We start from the raw sequence: 16623 nt of genomic DNA, 5'->3' as shown, positions 1-16623 counted from the left end.
CAAGAAGAAAAATGTTAAGTAGCTGATAGATCTGTTATGAGCTCATGATAATGAGTGCTGTTAAACAAGTGTGTATTTTGTATATCCTTTGTCATAGCATATGACTGCTGAAAGTTTTGATTCACAGCCCAATTTCAGAAATGCTAATGCTGAGAAATTTATCTCACAATAATTAATACATATAATTACATATGATAATGAGAAATAACTATTGTGTACTTATTTTATATAAGGCACTTGTGTCAAATATTTTGTATTCTTCAATTTTCACAACAAATATAAGTGAGGATATAGGTGGGGTTAGGACTTTATTTTCCATCTTGCAAAGAAAAAAATGAGGTTCAAGAACTTGCCCAAGATAATACATTTATTGAGTGGTACAATCAAGTTTCAAACTTCAAAATCACATTCTTGTCTATCTGTTTCCCTTATCAGATAATTGAGAGTTTTAAAAATTGTTGGGAATGGAAAATCTATAAAGAACAGACGTATAACAGAAACTTATTCATATGTGTACATATATGATAATATTAAGTAGGAGATATGGGTATTTAGGATTTTTATTTTGTTATTGTAAATCAATTATTACACCCATCACACACACACATACGTGAGACTCACCTATATATACAATGATGTGAACTAAGGAAAGCTGGGACCCATTTGGGAGACGGTCACGTGTGTGTGTTTAATCACAATAATGACTGCCTTTCGTTGGAGGCGTGGACTGTGGGGGTCTCATTGGTCTGTAACCCCTGACACTCAGTGACTTGCATTTGAACTACAATAAATATTTTCTGCAGGAGTTAGTAAGTTAAATTGCTGTGTGCATGCACTGGCTACTGAAACGGTGGTCCTGGGAACAGGGCATTTCCAAGACCATGCTGTGTTCAATCCGAGCCCAGCTCATCAATGCAATACAGGTAGAAGCAGGAAAATATGCCAATTAAAAGGTAGATCTTTTTCCAATTATTCTGGCCGTTTGTGAAAAGAGGGGCTGTCTCATATATTTTTAACTAGCTAAAATGATAAAATATTTATTCAGAGCTTACAATTAATCCTTGGAAGTAGACTAGAGCTTAATTATTCAGTCATGTCTCTCAGTGGCCGTGTTTGTTCCATCCTCGTGGCTAGCAGAAACCACTTTCTGAAAAGATGGGGACCATTTCTACCCCGGTGCATCAGCTCGAATTCCTATAATTACACATTATGGTAAATATTAACTCACTCTAAGTGCTTAGCCTCATTCCCAGAGCACCTTCCAAAGTGGAAGCACAGGCACTCCTCCCCTTCCATGCTTACTGGAGATCTGTTTTCTTTTGCATGTTCATCTAATGCTTTCTTGTTTTGCCTTCTAATTAGCTCTGACATCCTTTGAGTTAGAAAATACAGAACAGCTTTGAGGACAGAGACGCCAACTTGACCCGGGGGCAGCTTCTCAATGGCGGTGCAGGGGAACAGGAGCCCTGACTCTGTCATCCCTGGCTTTCACAAACTGCAGCTCCTGACTAGGCTCAGTTTCCTTTTTCAGAAATGTTGGTTTCCCCTGAAGAACCCTTTCACTCTAAATAAATTGCTTTTTCCTGTGTTCTACTAATTCACAAGTTCAAGCACTTATGGTTCAAATTAATTCTATGGAATTCACATTGTAGTAGAGGCTGTATCTTAGTGAACACAAAGAATTTCTTAGTTTAGCAGAGAAAGAATCCAGAGCTGAGGTCTTTCTATTCCTAGTAGCTGGAGGATTTTCATGATTTGGAATTTGTTCTATCTCCAGAGTAAACAAGTGCCACCAGGCTGTGTGCTTAAAGGATATAACACTAAAGTTACGTCTTCTTTTCTTTATGTATTCTGCGTATCTTAGTTGGCAGACTCCTCTCGCGTCTGCAGGGAAAGATCATACACCACGATTTCCTCTTTTGTGTTTACAATTCCTCCCCACACGTGGCAGTTGCATAGATAAACCTTTGGAGGGAAGGAGAGGTGTAACTTTCAAATGTGGTCTCCGGATATGAGTTACAAAGACGTTTCAGATCAGCTGGATGGGATTTTCTCCCTCTGTCCCATAACATTTTCAGATTTCTCCGGTTGTGTCACTTCTTTTCCTTGATCGTATTATTTCCTCCCACTTTCTGGTTCCTCTCTCCAGCTGTGACAACAAATTTCAATTTCAAGTGACAAGGCAAGGTCACTGGGTGTGCGGTGTTTTAGATCTAAACTGACTCCCTACGCCTCGTCACTGGCCCTGACAGGGTGATTGGAAGGTGAGCGGAGGATGGGGATATGACAGCCGGCTTGGTGTTGGGAACTGAGTCCGGTTTTAGGAGACGGATCACCAGGGCTGTGGCCTGGAAGGGCACATTCCCCTCCCCAGCTCTTCCTTTCTCTCACCGTTTCTTAGCTTGATGTCCATGGCTTTACCTCCACTGTTCCATCTTCTAAGCTGTTCCTTTTTTGAAAAGACTAAGTCTGGACTAAAAGGAGCTTAAAAATAACCCTTTCCTCCGTTAAGTTGGGGATGTGTGGTGCTACGTGTCACTGATGAGGAAATCAGCACAACGCTCTCATGTTCAGCCCTTCTTCAGCTATTTGGAAGTTTAGAGTAAACTTGAGACCTAATAACTGCAGTGAATAGACTCTTATAAACTGAAGCATTTCCATCCCCTTTTCTATTTTGGCTTGATCCCTTAAATTTACCCATGGGTCTGATTTTTTGTCCTTTTCTTATAAAATATGTATTAAATTTTCAATCTTGCTATGTTGTTGCAAATCTACTGTGAGTAAAGGTATGTTTTAAGTATTTGTTCTTGTGAGCCGTTTCCTTAGGTAAGCTGTAGCTTCCAATAATACATTTAGGATAAAGTGCATTTGAGCAAAGATAAAGTCTCATAGATACTTGCTATGTGTACTAACCTAATAGATAAAATTTGAGCATATTTAAACAATCATTCTATATCATTTTATTTAAAATATTAAGGAAAATTTCACCCATTTGTGACACAGGGAAGCATTGTTATCATCTGTTAATCTTATTGAAATTTAAGAACATCACTAACTTGCTCCAAGGGAAGGCAGGGGAGATTGTCTGTTCAGTTCCAGCCACTGAACAAGAGCTGACTTCTACACCGAGGGTCCTCATGACCCTCCTCACTGCCAAAATCCATCTGTTGCAATCCAATCCCCAGTTCTGTGGTTCTTAAAGGTGAAACCTGTGAGAATGACTAGGTGATGAGGACAAAGCTGTCATGAACGAGGTTAGCATCCTAAGAAAGGAGACCCCCGGAGAAATCTCTCATCCCTTCTGCTACCTGAGGACACACTGAGAACATAACCATCTGCAAACCAGGAGACCCTTCATGAGACTCCAAATCTCCAAACGGTTTTACCTTGGATACCCCACCCCCTAGAACTGTGAGAGATAAATTTCTGCTATAACGTAAGCCACACAGTCTATGGTACTCTGTTTTAACTGCCCAAATGACCTGAAATCTCAGGCTTTTAATCTTGGTCTCATACTCTTCCTTTGTCCAATTGTCTCAAATTTTGTTGCATTAAAAATAATATTTCATAATATAATGACATATTTCAACATGTCTGTCTCAAAGAAGTAATACAAGAAATAACCTTGATTAACATTGTGTAATACAGCTTTTTCATGAAGCCTGTTCCACTCTTACCCATCTGGAGCGCCTTCGTCATAAAAGAACACCCAATAACATCTTTTAGACATATAGACGTCTAGACTTCTAGCCTTAAGAATGCAACTGGAAAATATCATGTGTCATGATCACAGCACTGTGAATGGCAGGATTGTAGTTGTAGTCCTGATAATATTCTAAAGAATGATCCTGCCTGCTACTCCTAGATTCCAAAGTCTTGCTTCTGTTATAAACAAGTTTGGTCAACTCATTTTAACGTGTTAATTAAATTCTCAAAGTCTGCTTTGGTATCAATAAAATAAGAGTAATACAAACATTTGCAGCTATTTTAAAAATTAAAAGGAAGAATGTATGTGAAATGTCCATCACAGAAAAATAATCCAATTGGCAGTTGTCAACACCACGACAATCAGCATCTCCATCTGTTGCAGCCTCTGTTACAATAGCATGTTACGTAGGTATTGGCAGCCTTTATGGAAACTATTTGAGGCTGATTTGCCACCTATGACAAATGAAGGTCACTGATCTTTGCAGAAAACCTCACAAATTCTTGTCAGTTCTTCACCTAGTCCTGACCTTCTCCACAGGCTATACACTGACCTTGCAGGTGATAAAATGTGGATAATTAGCCATGCTCATAACTCTTCCAGATCATCATACCAGTCACTTTAATGTAGGGTGATAAAATGTGTAATTTTTATGAGACTAACCCTGCAGGTCTAAACCATAAAATATGTGTAGGAGGAGAATGAAAACCTGGAGGAAGTGCTACCCGAGCCTTATAAAATAGGACCCCAGTAACCTAGCTCAATCCCACCAACCAGCTGCAGAGCCAAGGTCAATACTGTAGTTGCCTGCAACATGAGTGTGCGCAGAAGGAGGTCTTCTCTTCCCTTCTCTTTTTTCCCTTATTCACATTTTTAAACTTTGGTATAAGAGTCTCCCATAAGTAATTGCAAATACAATCTAGATATATTTCTCCACATTGGTTAAAAAGAAGTACATGTGTAATGAGTTATTTGTCAAAATAATTTTCTCCCATCAATAATAAATAAATTCTATCATCAACTCAAATCTTGTACAAATCTGTACAAATCTGGGCCAAAGCAAAGATTTAATATCCCTAACTAAATGCATATACTTGAATTTTCTGGTATTTTTACAATTGACATAAGAAAGTTTCCATCCCTCATTAAATAGCTTTTTAAAATCCATCTTCTCACAATTAAATTATCACCAGTCACCAGATTAATTTATCCTATCTGCTGTCTCCATATAACCTGGAGATTTAAAGTCATTGATTCTCTATCATGCAAATTGTTACTATAAGCTAATTTATTAAGTCAGATCACATCAGCAGCTATTAGTAAGGATGCCATATTGGTCAAGGTAAATTAAATACTACAGATGAGTTAGAAAATATAAACAACTAATACACTTCTCCAAATTCTACCCCCTGTGTTAATTGCTTCCCTTTACTGTCCTTCCTGATGACAACTAGGTATGTGCCTTAGGGTATAAGGAAGATTAAAATGTTAGTGACCTAAGATACAGGATGATTTGGAAAACAGTAGTGGAAGATTTTTATAATTGTATAATGATTTTGAATTGAGAGAACAGAACATACAAATGCATAACTAAACTTCAGTGGATTTCTTGACTATTAATTGCCTCCGAGGATAAGTTCTCTTTTGTGTGTGCTAACACAAAGGAGCTCAAGTCAATCTTCAGACACTAAAAGTTGCTAGCTATCTTGAAGTTCAGCCCTACCAATCGCATCACCCACCTTCTTGCAAACAGACTATCATTCCTGAGGAAACCCACTTTCTTGCTCTTGGATGGGGTTTTAATTTCTGGATCCTGATTGTATAAGACAATGGTTCCTAAATGGTCTATTCCTAAATGGTGAACACTTGACTGTGCCTCAGATTAATTCAGTCTAAATCTTTATTCAACATCAGGACCTGTGGAGAAGGACATTCTTTGATTAGAAAGCACTGAGGACACGCAATGATTTGTTTATTGTTGCAAAAATGAACTGAAATCTTTCACCTGAACATAAGAGTATATTTGACTTGCAGGAGATCCCTACTTTTTAGTCTTGTCATGCACTGTAAAAATTTATGGGCAATACGGACTGTGATTGTAGTGGATTAATAACTGGCAGTCAACTTATAACCCCCAGCTGAACTGAGTAAGCATGGTGCTAGGTGGAGGAGGACCACCTGTGGATTGTTGCCAGTAGTGTAAGAGGCAGAATTGGAGAAGGATTATCCTTTAATTACTAAAATGTTTGGCATCTGCTCATTTGTACTAGCTATGCCCTTGGTTCTCGCTGAATAAAAGGAGCCTGAGATTGGTAATCCAGGCTGCAGTCTGAGAGGCTGTAAGCCTGCTGATCCCAGACTTTTGCCTCTTTTGTTTTTCTTGTCTTTCTTACTTTTCATCCACAGGCACCTCATTCTTTGGACCTGTCCCCCAGGTTAGAATGACAAGGACCATGAGTTAAGAATATTAGTATCAAAAGTGAGTATATGAGAAATTCAGAATCTCAAGTTCTGCCACAGGCTAATGAGTCAGCATTTGCACCATGGAGTTGTCTATATTCGTTGTCTGGACATTAATGAGCACAGATGCTTAGGTTCCACCGTCAGACCTTCTTATTTGCTTTGTGCTGAGGCTTGGGCCATAGTTCTCAAAGTGCCTTCATCAATACTTGGACATGTACTAAAATGCAAATTTATATGAGGTTATGTAAATGTTAAATAGCTTAACTTAGCAATTCCATGCTGTTTATATATTTTAAAACATCATATTGGTACACTATCATATACATGTGTACTATAAAGAAGCACACATACTTTTATTCCACCACTACTGAATCAGAAATTCTGGGGATAAGGCCCAATAATCTGTATTCAACAAATAATAGAGGTGATTCTGATGATGCTAAAGATTGAATTCCCTTGCTCAAGGCAATACACAGTGTTTATCAATATACAACATTATTTCCTGCAGCACATGGTTCAGAATGGGTTGTAACCTAGACCTATAGCATTACAAGGATCAGGAGTAGGTGTAAGACCAAATGTGAGACAACTTCTTGAAATGAAAGTTTCTCTATATATGAACCAAGAAGCCTGTGCCTTTAGAACAATGTCAACTTTCAGTCAAACCGAGAAGTTAAACAGTGGTATCTCAGTTCATGAGCTTAATGCGTTCTACAATTCAGGAAGACAGCCACTTTGTGTTCATACAGGGCAGACAGCCGCGGTCAGGTTTGTCACCCAGTGTGGAGCTGGTGAATGGAAACACAAACACTTCTGTTTTAGAACCAAATTAAGCGTTCAAGAACAGGTTCCATGAACTTAGGCGTCACCGTATGTAAATTCCCATTTGCACGGTACATGAACCACTGTGTCTTCACATACTGGATTTCCTGGTTTCCATTTTTCCAGACTAATGAGTTCCCTTATAAATGAAACTGGTTTTTAAGTGGGCTCATCCTTTCTTTGAAAATTAGGAAATTCCAGTGCTAAGGCATTTCACACATTCACTAGAAAAATTAGAGAACAATTGTCTCTGATGAGAGGTTGTACAACCCATGTTTTCAAACCTCCAGTGCTTAGAAACTCTGGTAATTCAGTGTCAATCCACCCGAACTCAAAGATCAGGAACACTCTACATGTATAAAGCTGAACCCAGGAAAAGTTATATTTTACCATCACCTCAAGTGACTGATTTCCTGCACTGCATAATAACCCCTTAAACATCTGAAGGTGCATCTGATGCCCTCCAGAGAGTTCTTCTTAATATAAATATTGAGATTTATTTTTAATTATAAAATGATTGTGAACACCTTAGCCATCCTAATTGCTTGACTCTGACTACTTGACACTTTATCACTGTCTCTTAATTTGTGCCTTGGACATGGATGTCACACTACAAGAGTGACCCGTGCAGAGAATACACCAAATATTCTCTTCCTTGGATGTTACTTTGAAGTAGACACAATAGAAGTACATTCTCCAAAATATCGCCAACAATTGTTTGTCCAACAGTGATTCTCAACTGGGTAGGAGACAGGGTGACAAAGATCACCTACAGAAGTTTTCCTTTTTTTTTTTTTCCTCCATACAGCTCTCCCTATTTTGTGATTATTGGTCTTTGAAAATCAAAGACATTTCAATCTATTATGTATCATAGATCTGATACTATCTCTCTGCTGGTTAAATTGCTTCATTGACTATTCCCTTTGTGGTACTTGCAACTTCTTAGCATGTTAATGCAAAGTTCCTTTCTCTACTTTTAGCTATTTTATTTCCCTAAAGTTTAGTTTCTGTATTTATGATATGTAGATACCACCATCACTCCCTTAAGGATGGAGCAAAGATTAAATGAGGTAGCTGTAAATGGAATGGTTTCAATATCCAGCATATATTCAATGCTAAGTGAAATCTTGTTTAAAGATGGTGATTTGCCAGGTTTATGAGCTGACTTCTAAGCATCTTCCCAACCGAGTGAGCTCTTCAACTCGCGTAACGGACTCCAACCATTCCTCATGATGGATCATTTCTGTAACATGCAGATTTGGCTTTTGATGACTTTGTTTACAGCCAAATAAACCACTGAAGTCTTTTCACATCGTTATGGTTTAGATCTAAGATGGCTCCCAGAGTCTCATGTGTTTGAGAGTAGACTGGGTCTTGCGGGCAGCTTACTAATGAGTGGATTCTTCCATTGGTGAGTTTGGTACTTGAAGGTGCTGGTAGGACGGAGGGCCTGGTTGGAGGTGGGTTACAGGGACATGACTTGGAAGGTTACATTCTTGTCTCCAGCTCTTCCCGTCTCTCTCTGTGCTTCTTGGCTGCCATGGATGGAAAAGGTTTCCTCCACCATACCCTTCTATGGTGCTTATCGCCTTGGAGCCAGCTGGCCATGGACTGCAAATAGAATCCCAGATAAAATTCTCTTCCTTAAAATGTGGATGTTGATGAGAAAGTGATGAAAACACACACAGTCTCTATTCTATGATACATCCCTGCTTTGCATTTGTGCTGCAGTTCTGGTGGACCAAAAGGTAGCAGTTTACAATGATCAAAATTTAGTTTTGCCTCATCATACAAGGTCCATGATTCCAGAGTTTTCACATTTTTTAATCCTAGTTCTGTTACATAACGTGTTGATTTTTTTTCCTCCGTGTCATCATTCTTTAAACTGAAAGCAGAAAGCTGATGGTAGTATTTCTGATGTTAAGAAGTATAAATGGGCACAATCTAACCCAAAGTAATTGCATAATAGCATACTAACAAGCTAGAACGCATTTATGGTAGAATAAAAGTATTACAGGGATTAGATATGTTCTCAATGGAAACCTAGGCAAAAGGATCAGAGTAGGAAATTGTAGGATGGTAACAGGGAGAAAATACTAAATACTAAACCAAGATTTATTGAGCACTGTGTATACATTACACATTGACATAGTGAATTTACATCTACCTCATTTAATCTTCATAACATCCTTAAGCTACAGGTGGTGGCACTTGAAGCACTCATTTATGAATGCAGACGACCAGAACCTGAGAAGAGGAAGTGTGTATGGAAGGGCACAGGTGACTGTGCAGAAGCCAGAAAGAACCAGGTTTATATCAGGAAGGAAAGTCCATACCAGCTTTTCTGGCTTGATTTTCCTAAGAATAGTAAATATTTCCACTTGGCTTCTTTACTTATGTTTATCTAAAATTATCAGGGGTTCTGAAAGCAAGCCACAAATTCATATGTGGCCACTTTAGCATATGGTGGCCAGTTTAGAGGTATCTGGCCTGGAATGATCATGTGTTTTGTTCCCAGTGGGAATGTGAATTGCAAAGAAAAATATTGCCACTATGGGAAAATATTTTATCAAAATTTTTGGAGGTAAAGAAAGAAGAGAATTAAAATTATGATTTACAAAAGGCAGTTACATGTTTTGCTCTTTTGATTAATCTTCTCTGCGTTGTTTCAACACCCAGAGTATGCAGTGCACCATCTGGCCAGTCCAGCACAGGAAAGCTGGAGGGCTAATGTTTTATAAATCTCTGGATTCCAATACTCCTTGGTCTCCAAAGTGTTATAAAATACATACGGAACCAGCAGACTGTCTTTTCTTTTCCAACTTTCTGACTCATATTAACTAGTTTTTGTTATGAAACTTGGACTGTATTTTCAATTCCCCAAAACATTCAGATTGAAATATTTTTAGGGAATTAGTTTAACATGGTGTAAAAATAATAAGAAATGTTTTTGTATTCAACATTTTTTCTTTTGAAATACGTCAGGCAACTAATTTGTGCAAGGTTCTACTAAATGCTATTGAAAATTTATAATGTATTAAGGGTAAGGTAGCAAGTACCCCATTATCAACAATACATAACAGTGTTAGGTAAGACATAAGGAATCCAAATCCAATTGTGAAAACATGTACAATATATTTCTCTGCACGTATGAATGCATAGGTGTGTTTTTCCCTGTATTTTCTTCTGTTCTTAAATAAAATAGCATATATATTATTTTGTGTGTTTTCTCCTGATCAACAATTTTAAAATGAATTTACTTTATCGATAATGTAGACACTATTATTTTATTAGCTGCACGCTTATTGATAAAATTGAGTACTTCGACCATTTATCAACATTCCCCTACAATTGACCTCTTTTTTCTGAAGTATTGTTCTGTAAAGCTTTGAGTGTATGTCCTTGGGTACTGCTACTTTTATTTTATTATGATAGGTAATTAATTATGGAATTATAGAAGAACCTTCTGTCTTTTTACTCTCTTGCAAAGATAATGATTGTAGAAATTCACACACCAGTAGTCTATGGGGATATATTTTTCCTTACACATTTTTCAGGACTGATTGAAATATTTCCATTTTGTCAATGGAAAAAGACAGTGAGGTTATGAATTTGCTACAACTACAACTGAAGTGGACTTCCTTACATGTTTACTGACATTTGCATTTAGTTTCTTGTGAGTTTTCCTCTTAACAATACTATCCATTTTCTCCTGATGAAGTATTAATTTTTGAAGAAATTTATAGATTTTTATCCATTAATGAAGTTAACATTTTTTCTATTTTATGTGATTTCAATATTTTCTTCCACTTTTTTCTTTTAATTTTTTTAGATAAAATTTAGCCATGTAAAAAATTAACTATGATATCATCTAAACTTTTAGGGCTTTTTATTTATTTTGCATTGTAATTCATAATATCTCTCTCTTTCATTCCACAAAGTTGTACCTATTTTTTCACAGGTATATCATTGTATACCTAAATTCATTTGGTACATATGTGTGTGTGTGTGAGTACTGCATGTGTTGTAAGTGAAACTTCTATTCTTCTACTTGAATAACTTGTTCAGGATGCAGGAGTGGAAAAGATCCAATGTGGTAAAGTAAGGATTGATTACAAAAAGGAAGACACAGTCAAGGAATATCAATAAGTTCTGCAAAGCATCCAGCCTTTCAGTCTTGGAGAGGTAAGAGGGGCAGGAAGAGCGAGTGTTTATCAGCACCATGCAGGAGAAAATCATTTAACTAAAGCTACTGACCCCAAAAGAATTATAAAACTAACTCCCAGTCTAGCAGACAGGTACATATAGGAGAAATGAAAAACAGCCTCACAGTACAAGCTCATTTCTTTGTTGTCTATTTTGGGCTGAAGTCAACAAGAAAACCAGTAACCAGGAGATGAACGATGCGGTCTGCAGCACAGGTCTCACCAAATGGTGAAGAATGGAGGGGGCACCCAATATGGCAGCTACTGGTTACACACTATTACTATTGGAACTGTGGCTTGTCTGAATATAAATATGCTGTGTATGGTATGTAAAGTAAACATTGTATTCAAAAAATCAGCAGGAAAAACCGAACAGAATGAATGAAATATCCTTAGCCAGCTTGGTGGCGCACATCTGTAGTGCCAGAACTCTGGGAGACTGAGACATGCGAAGTTTGAACCCTGGGGAATTTAGTAACACAGAAAGACATTGTCTCAAAGTCAAAGGGTAGGGGGTGCTGAGAATGCACCTCAGTGGGGAAGTCCTGGGCTTAGTTGCCAGCAATGAGAGACTGAGACAGAGAGAGGGAAAAAGAGAGGGAGAGAAGAAGGAAAATATCTTCTTAGTAATCATTTATTTTCTTTGCAAAGTAGAGATATAATGAATTAAATGAAATATATTTAAATTAATTTCTTCACTTTTTACATGTGGCTACTTGTTTGAAATTATATATGCAAATATAGCAATGATATAGACTGATGAATGGGAAGTAATCAACTTATTCTTTTTAAATTGAAGTTCAAATTTTAAGTTAAACAAAAAATAAAATTACACATAATTATGTGGCTCTATGTGATAGTTGATCATGTACATATAGTTTGATGTTTAAATAAGAATAAACATCTACTCAAATATTTATCATTTCTTTATGGTAGAAACATTCAAAAATCATTCTTCCAACCTTTTGAAATGTAGATTATCACTCCCTATGTCAGCAATTGTGCAAGAACAAACCATGTCTAATTGCTGTAATTTAATTCACTTATTTTAAATGATCCATAAGTGCATTTGTTTTATCCTAAATTCAATTGGAATAGCATATATTAAATTCCTCTGGAAAATAAAGCTTCTTGAACTGTCTATTCTGTTATGCCTGTCCTGCTTATTCACTTGTCTATCTCTATTCTAGAGAAATATTATTAATATTAGAGGAATTTTTTGAAATGTTCTAATATGAAACATGTGAAAATGCTTCATCACTCCTTGCCACCTTTTCAATGTTTTCCTTTTTTGTGTGTGCGTCTTTTTGAGGCAGGGTCTCGCTATGCAGTTCAGGCTGGCCTTGAGTCCACTTTGTAGCCCAGGCTGGCCTCGAACTCCAAATGATCCTTCTGCTTCTGCCTCCGGAGTGCTGGGATTACAGGTGTGTACCACGATGCCTGGCAAGTTTTTCTTAATAATTTCTATAAGTTCTCTTTCGTGAAACTGAGCATTAACATACTATTGTCTTCTAGTCACCTCCCAAAATTGGTTGGTAATTTGGTTTAAAAAGTGTTAAAAGTAAATGAAGTGATCCCTCACCTATTGCGGAAGTTGCGTTCTAGAAACCTCTGTGATAGCTGAAAATCTGCAAAATAGCGCTGTTATATTTATTATTTATATATATTTTAAGGCTATATAAACCCTTCCCACACTCCTGTAAACCTTTCCCACTCTCTTATTAACCTTTCCCACACTCTTATAAGCACTTCATATGCTCTTAAACACTTTCTACGCTCTTAAACACTTTCTACACTCTTAAACCAAGTAATTTCACAACATGTAAAATTCTATGTGGTTACTTGATGTGAAGTGGACCAGGAAAGATGCTAAACGTATGGGCACAGTGCGGGAGAGTAAACAGACTCATGCTACGGTCACTGAGCCAATCAATGCCCAGAATAGAGAACACAGTGCTGTGGTTGGTCGCCTTCCATTCCATCAGTCAATAGTGTCCCATGCACAGTCTCACGTTGGCAAACTTGCGAAAGAGGTAACGACATATAGCATTTCCATTGTACGGTACGGTATTCATCTGCTGATGACATACATACTGTATTTTATTTTAATTTAATATTCTTTTAATACGTTTAGATTAACATTTTTATATTGTTTTAAATTTTAATTAAAATCATAAGTGTTATATAAATACCTATATACTGCAAAATCCCACAACATAGCAAAAACTCCACTATACAGAATTAGATATATTTTTTTAAAAAACTCACGATACAGTGAAGCTATAATAAGTGAACCACAATATAATGACAGGCAACTACATATATAAAGATGTGTCAAATTATGTGTTTGGAAGGAAATCTCATTTTTATATCTTAATTTATACCATAAGGTGAAATAGTTTGATACCCCATTTATTAAAATCTTATTTTATGTTCTTCAATAACATTTTATGGGTTTATTCAGACTAAGTATTATATATTTATTAAATTCATTTTTAGACATGTTCTAGTATTTTGGTAACTATTATAAATGACCTTCTATTTTCATTTTTGACTTGTTTGAATAAAGAAATATACCGGAATTTATATATTCATTTTATAAGCAAATATCAAATTAATTTAATAATCCCTACAAGTTAGGTTCATATGAACATCTTTAAATGCAGGCATGTAATAAATATCCTAGGTTCATTTTTTCTCATGTTTCAACCTATTTTACATTGTATTACATTAATTAGATAAACAGCTACTAAAATGCTGATCAGTAGTGATGATAGGACTTATTTCTGTTCTGATCCAGATTTTAAGCACAGTGGCTTTATCATTTCACAATTTAAAATGATATTTACTATTAGTTTCAGGTAAATAAATAACATTATAGATAGGTAGCTTCCAATTACTATTTCACTTATGTTGATCCTTACTTAGAATGAATTTAAGTTCTCCTTTAACTTCTTGGCATATTTCTTACATAATATGTTGTGAATGTTAGTTTTACTTTAATGTTAAGACATTGTTCCATTTCAATAGGTTAGTTAGCCTTGCAAAGTTTTGACATACTTAAAATAATCTTAACTTTCTCGGGGTATCCTGTTCTGATGTATGACTTGTTGATATTTTATTTTGAATTTTCACACATTTTCTTGTATTTAGAAGTCAATTTTGTTTATATTTGCAGTATCTTTTCCAGGTGTAAGACAATTATTTGCTACCTTATACCTTTTTAAAGTTTATTTATGAACATACATTAATTGTTCACATTAGTTGGGGTGAGTGTGGTACTTCTATACATGCACACAATGTGCATGGACACAATCAACCACCCTCTTCACACCCCCGTGCCTGTACCCACTCTAACGTCCAGGAACCATTGTTTCACTTTCAGATTGGCTGCGCTTGCCAGGCAGGCGGTGTGCCGCTGAGCTAAATCCCCAGCCCCTCATTTCTAGTTTCCATGAATGGGAGAGAACATGCAGTACCTGTCTTTCTGTGTCTGGCTTATTTCTCTGAACACAACAGCCTCTAATTTCATCTACTTTGCTGCAAATGACAAAATTTCATTGTCTTCTATGGTAAAATACTTGTGTTTACAAACCAGGTTTTGTTTACCCATTCATCTGTTGATGGGTACCTAGGCTGATTGTGTATCTTAGCTATTGTGGGTAGTGCCACAATAAACATGAGTGTGCAAGCATCTTCTCACTATGCTGACCTAATTTCCTTTAGAAGCATGTACCCCAAAGTGGGATAGCTGGGTCAGAGGGCAACACTATTTTTGCTTTCTTGAAGGAACTCATGCTATTCTTCATAATGACTGTACAGATCTGCATTCTCACTAACATTATATGAGGTTTTTCTACACTGTTTCTAGAGTATTTGTTATATTTTGTGGTTTTCTTAGTTATGATTTGTGACTTTCTTCTACCAAAAGGGTACCGTAAAGGTAATGAGATGTCACTCTGTGTTTACACTGTATCACATATGATTTCGTCTTGTAGGAAGACTGGCGCTAAGGAATCCTAACACTGGCTTGATGAAGCGAATGACCAAATTCAACTCCACTTGGCAAAGAATTCAGGGCAACCTCTAAAGTCAGCTGAAAGTCCCTTCAGACAGGTCACTCTCAGCAGCTAACAAGAAGGCGGACCGCTCCTTCCCGCAGCCCCACTGGCAATAGTTGCTGACAAAGCTCAGGCGCATTTAGAATCCAAGTCTCTGGCAAGCCTCCAGATGACTGGAGTGAGGCAGGTAACCCCCGTGCTGTTTCGTGGTTCTTAAGCAGAGATTAGGGCTGAGCCATGTCTGGCCTCCTAACCTGTAGAAATCATGAGCCACTTTGTACTTTATAGTTTGAATTTCTCATATCAGAGGAACTATTTGATATTTAAGTTTGTGTGTCTGACATATTTCACTTAATATTATAGTCTCAAAGTGCATCTATTTTCCTACAGAGGGTATAAATCTATCTTTTTGATGGTAGAGAAGTATTCCCTTTGTGTATAAATGCATTTCCTTTATCAATTTATCTGTCAATATACATACAGGTTGCTTCCAAAGTTTAAAAAAAGTAATTGAAAAGAAAAAAAATATAGCTACTAAAGAAAGCAACCCTTGAGAAAAAATGACAAAATAATAATAAATATTGCATTAAGCCTCTGAAATTGTGATACTTTAGGCAATGATACAGAACAAATTCATTACTATTCTGAATTCTATCACCATGTGATTGCCTGCTTAGAACTTTATATGAATATAATCATTAAGTGTGTGATCATTTGCATTTGGCTTCTCTAACTCAATACTATGTCACTTCTACAGCTCTATGATGCATATATAGATGGATAGATAGATAGATAGATAGGTAGATAGATAGATAGAAAGGTGTAGGTATATATTAAATTTTATCTATATTTTCTATTCATTTTGGTGAATGTCTTAGCCTATATATCTCTCTTCCAGGCAACTGCAGCTAGCTATCATAATTGCTAGAGTTAGAATCCCAAGCAGGAGGCTGAGAAAAAGTGCAGATAAAAAAACCATATCAATTGTCCATCTTCTGATTGTCTTCTGTTATATTTTATTACTAAATTATAGCAAATAACACATTATAACTTTTATTTATGAGTTTTTATCTAAGTCTGAAATTATGCAGACAAGTTTATCTTTAATTCAATTTGCAATTTTAATATTGTCCCATGTTATTTTGGGTGACTATTACTTAGAAAACCCGGGTTATAAAAAGTTTCATTTTGCCACGAGCTAGTATGGAGTGTTCTCATAGAGCTGCAAATGAGCTCAATATTCATTATGCAAATGAATGCAACCAGACTAAATTAAATGGGTTTGGCTTGGTGGCATGATTTCAGGGATCTAATTTGGGGGTTTCAGGCCTCGGCTGAGAGAGCAATGGAAGCTGCGTGAAGATGC

The sequence above is a fragment of the Chinchilla lanigera genome, unplaced genomic scaffold, assembly GCF_000276665.1.
Source record: "Chinchilla lanigera isolate Chin_1 unplaced genomic scaffold, ChiLan1.0 scaffold00084, whole genome shotgun sequence".
NCBI classification, from domain to species: Eukaryota; Metazoa; Chordata; class Mammalia; order Rodentia; family Chinchillidae; genus Chinchilla; species Chinchilla lanigera.
Note: the sequence above shows the minus strand (reverse complement) of the source record.